This window comes from Haliotis cracherodii, unplaced genomic scaffold (genome assembly GCF_022045235.1).
Source record: "Haliotis cracherodii isolate W230 unplaced genomic scaffold, xgHalCrac1.p SCAF_25, whole genome shotgun sequence".
Classification (NCBI taxonomy): domain Eukaryota; kingdom Metazoa; phylum Mollusca; class Gastropoda; order Lepetellida; family Haliotidae; genus Haliotis; species Haliotis cracherodii.
The window spans coordinates 5,280,188-5,285,511 of NW_027266281.1; the positions used below are offsets into that span (position 1 = coordinate 5,280,188).

At 42.3% G+C, this 5,324-nt stretch overlaps 1 pseudogene; it reads left to right on the forward strand.

Moving 5' to 3' along the window:
• Positions 1–263: 263 nt before the first annotated feature.
• LOC139472664 (proline-rich protein 36-like) lies at positions 264–5,324 on the forward strand (annotated as a pseudogene).

The following is a 5,324-nucleotide window of genomic DNA, read 5'->3' on the forward strand; positions in this document are numbered from 1 at the left end:
TATGGTGTTTTTTTTTTAATTCACCTCCCCCTCCCCCCCCCCCCCCCCCCCCGTATTCTAAAAAGCTGAAACATAACTTATATACCTCCCTTTACATGTTATAACCATATGTACATTATATGTGTGTTGGTCGCGTGTTGCTTTTTGCAAATGCCATTTTCAATTAAAAGAAGTTTCTTTGTGATATTTTTTTTAATAAAAACAGGTTTTGGGAAATATTATCCTCATGGAACGTCATAGGACAACACTCTTATACTCAATGTATGATTAGAGGATTCTGGCCCGACCAAGGGACGCAACTCAACGCCATCAACGACTTAGCTAGCGGTGCCTCCGCGGGCAAAGTAGTAATTAATTACCCCCAGGACGTGAATTGTGCATCACACGAATACAGTCAATGTCTATAGCAGCAGGTCGCTTGTTAATTATTATGTTTTGCTGTGCACAGCCTGGTCATTGTGTTGTGTTACACCCCCGGATATCTGGGTCATCACACATCTGACACGTGATGTCATATACAGTTGTCACGTGGTATCCTTGACGGACATTTATTTTGTAATAAAAATAACCCTGGACAACATTTTCTGAAAATATTATAATTTAGTGATGACAGATGACTGTTGGACAGGTAATTATGATGACATGAAATGTGGACGCTTGATGGATGAATGGACACAAGGACATTCGGCATACGTCGGCATTTTCCGTGAGTACACGATGATCCAAAACTGCTTCCAAACAAGCAACTGTTTTCTCTGAGAGCAAAAGTCTTTCAAATTTATGAATATTCCACAACTCATTTTCTTCAAGACGTCCAACATGCCCAGTGAACAATTATTTTGGGGATCGTTTGTTTGTTGTTTAACGCCTCACTCAGCAATGTTCCAACTATATGACGGCGGTCTCTAAATAATCGAGTCTGGACCAGACAATGCAGTTATTGACATCATGAGCATCGATCCACGCAATTGGGACACGATGACATGCATCAACAGAGCTTGACCACCAGATCCCGTTAGTCGCCTCTTACCACAAGCAAAGTCGACTTTTGCGGCAAGCATGGGTTGCTAAAGACGGGTAAATATCCAACAGGCACAATGGGTAAACATCAGTCGGGTCAAACGGGTAAATATCAGTCGGATCAAACGGGTAAATATTCAACAGGTAGAATGGGTAAACATCAGTCGGGTCAAACGGGTAAACATCAGTGGGGTCAAACGGGTAAATATCAATCAAACACACTGGGTAAACATCACATGGACACGTTGATCAGTTGTATGAATACATTTTAATTCACTGTATTTGCCTTATATGTAGTCGCTTATATGTGCAATAACATCTGAGTTAAGTAAGAGACCAGTTCAAAAGCTCGATACCGGATAAAATAATAAATTCCCTAAGTTTTTAGACATACTTCCCGTCCACCGAGAATAAAAATGAAAATATTTTGGATTATGTTCAACATGTGGTTTAACGACGTCAAACGCGTGGCGAGAGCTGCAGGACCCCACTGGTTATTTAATGTTCAAAGATCGCAACACTCGAAAGTGCTTGTACTCAATTGTGTTTGTTTGTTTGTTGTTTAACGCCGCACTCAGCAATATTCCAGATATATGACGGCGGTCTGTAAATAATCGAGTCTCGACCAGACAATCTAGTGTTTGACATCATGAGCATCGATCCACGCAATTGGAATACGATGATATATATCAAGTCAGCGAGCCTGACCACCCGATCCCGTTAGTCGCCTCTTACCACAAGCATAGTCGCCTCTTACGGCAAGCATGGCTCCCTGAAGACCTATTCTACCCCGGATGTTCACCAGTCGCTTATGCACAAAGACTTGAGTACAAGTTATTGTTATTTTGGCATACGACCTGCATTTAAACGCAGATGTGCATATTACAAGTACAATTTTAGAACTACAACGTGTTTTTGTCATGGCGACATATATGTACACGAAGCCCAATTTTATGACAGATTTGTTAAGATTTTTTAAAGATAATCATAAACCTGTAAACAAGTTATTTCTGGGATGTGTTTTTTCCATAATTAATATGTCCGGACAACAAGCCTTGAAAACAACACACGCGTGATGATGCACACACTCATAAAAAAGTCGTCTATTTCGTGACAACATTTCACCGTTTCCCTACCTCACGTCAGTTCACAGGGGTGCATGAAAAAAAGCCTGAGGTAATGCTTCTCTGCAAACTGATTACTTTATGCATGACGGCTACAGAGCTTAGAAACGATCGCGTCACAAGAGGGGCGGAGTAGTATTCATCATTCAAGGGGTAGTGGTGTCGCAGTTGACAGGAATATCTCCACCCTCGACCCAGGTTATATAATCTGTCTCCCCAAAGAAAATATCTTACTGCAGGTGCCTTGCAGACTGCAAACATGGTTCGACTGAGAGTCGTTGTCATTTTACTGGCCATATTTACAGGTAGGCTACCGGAAAGTAGTATATGAGTGTACGTATGTCCGCGTTGATGAGATCATTCGTGACCAACTCGTGTTATTCCGGGACAAGCCGAATAGCGAGGCGAGATATGTAAAAGGATGTTTTCTTGACGACTATTGTTGGATCTATCGGAGTCAGCCCATCCCCCTGCCGGTATTGATGCATGTAATGTATTACACTTGCCTGAAAAATTTAGTCTGTATGGAAAAATGTTAACTAGGTTTGCTGCTTAAAATTGGTATGAAATATGACAATTCTAATGAACGTTGTTGATTTAATACAACCGCCATTTTACAAAAGTACGTTAACAGTGCTTTCATTTCTCAACGACTTAAAACAATTTGTACATGGAGTTTTCACATGCCAGTTTAAAACGTTGAAACCAGCTTTTTACATAATTTTGCACTACGTTTGCACTACATTGAGCCTACGATTTTAATTTGAAAAAGCTACTTCTCACTTAAGGGATCAGGTGAACATTGCTGGATTGTTGGTGAGTGCGGCATTCAAGAACAAGCAATCAATCAATCAATCATGGTCACGCCTGGTAACACATGATACAGTTTCTTGATTTCGAAAATGGAATCGACGCTTATGCCACTTCCTCTATAAATAACATTGTATTATTGTGAACAAATAATACCTATATCGATACGTCTCCTCATCGAATGTTGAGTCGAAGATCTTTTAAATATTTCCGTTTCAAGTTATGTCTTGCATGTTTTGTATTTTAGTAGCACAGTTACTATTATTACTTTTCCTTGGCCAATATCACAGTAATTATTACTTCTTTTCCTTGGCCAATATCACAGTAACTATTACTCCTTTTCCTTGGCCAATATCACAGTAATTATTACTTTTTTTCCTTGGCCAATATCACAATATTTATTATTACTTTCCATGGCCAATATCACAATAATTATGATTACTTTTCATGGCCAATATCACAGTAACTATTATTACTTTCCATGACCTATGTCACACTAATTATCATTCCTTTCCATGGCCAATATCATAGTAATTATTATTACTTTTCCTTGGCCAATATCACAGTTATTATTTCTGCTTTTCCTTGGCCAATGTCATAGTAATTATTATGACTTTTCATGGCTAATATCACAGTAACTGTTATTACTCTCTATGGCCAATATCATAGTCATTAGTATTACTCTTCATGGCCAATATTACAGTAATTATTACTACTTTCCATGGCTTATATCACAGTAATTATTTTTACACTCCATGGCCAATATCATAGTAATTATAATAACTTTGCATGGCCAATATCCAAGTAATTATTACTTTCCATGGCTAATATCACAGTAATTATTATTACTTTCCATGGCCAATATGATAGTAATTATTATTACTTTTCCTTGTCCAATACCATAGTAATTATTATTACTTTTCCTTGTCCAATACCATAGTAATTATTATTACTTTCCATGGCTAATATCACAGTAATTATTATAACTTTCCATGGCCAATATCACAGTGACTATGTTTTATAATTATCATTACCTTTCAAGGCCAATGTCATTCTAATTAGTATTACTTTTCAATTATTGATGCCCTTATATTTCCTAACATTTATCTTTGAGAATAGTTAATAATTTCAAGTACTCAAAGGCTTTGTGATTTCTGTCATATATCGAACTGAAAATACACTTTAAGCTACTACAACAAAACGTGTCATGTAGCTGGAGGTCCAATCATTTGATTACTCTGAAAATATTAATATTGTTTTCAACACTGTAAATAAAGTTGTTGCATCCCAGGGAGCCTGATGGGTGAAGCGTCTGTTTCATCTGCCATTTCAGGTTCATTGAGTCTGCTATCCCCCGGCACGGGAGAGGTCCCTCCGCGTCCAGACTACCTCCCCCAACCGAACCCAAACCCCCCTCCTAAGCCGCAGAGGGTAGCTCCCCTTCCTCCCCAGGGTGGGTCCCTCCTACCTGCTCTCGGCGCCCCGAGTAGCTCCCTTCTCCCTCTCGCCCACTCCAACCCTGCCACCCTCCCTCACGGTGCCGCTCCAGTCAACGCCCCCCTAGCTCCAGTTGTTACCGCTCCAGTCAACGCACGCCTGTATGCAGGTATCGGCGCACCCCAGCCACGTCAACAACCACCACACCAGCCTCCCCCAGGGGCACTGGCTCCGTATCTGCTCCCAGGCGCCGCACCCCTCTACACACCAAACCCTGCTGCAGGCTTTCCCCTAAAGGCAAACATGTATTACCTACCCCCCGGGGCTGCCCCTCCCAATCCAGCCCTATCTTCAGGTCAACCGTTACAAATACTATCGCCCGGTTCCGCTTCTTTTCTACCCCCTGGGGCAGCACCGTTATTACCCCCTCCAAGCCAATATCAGACCTACCCTGGACCTCCGTATAACATCCCTCCCCAATATGGGCGTGGGTATCCCCAATCAGCTGGATCGCCCTCACAGGGACAAAATACCCCGACAAACCCCAACCCAATACCACCACTGAAGGGGAACATGGAACTCCCAATCAACTGGCAGCTGCTCAACTCCCCAGCCAATCAGGTCAAAGCACGGCCTACAGCCGCGCACCACTCCACAGGTCCCAACCTTCCCCCTCGCCCTCCCGTCCTCCTGGGTAGAAGGAGCAGCTTCAGCGGTCCGCCCTTCTTCTCCCCAATCCCCAGCAGACCCTCGAGGTTCATGGTCCTTCTGGACTTCCTGTGGCGACTCCGAGCAGCTAAGGAGATGGATTGTAAGACCGTCGCCGAGCGACTCAACCTGCCCCGGTACTACCCAATAAGCTGTGATGACAAGTGCCTGCCTTCCACCTTCTGTAGAAACATCGGCCCGATTGGGTTTTGCTGCCCTCTCTAG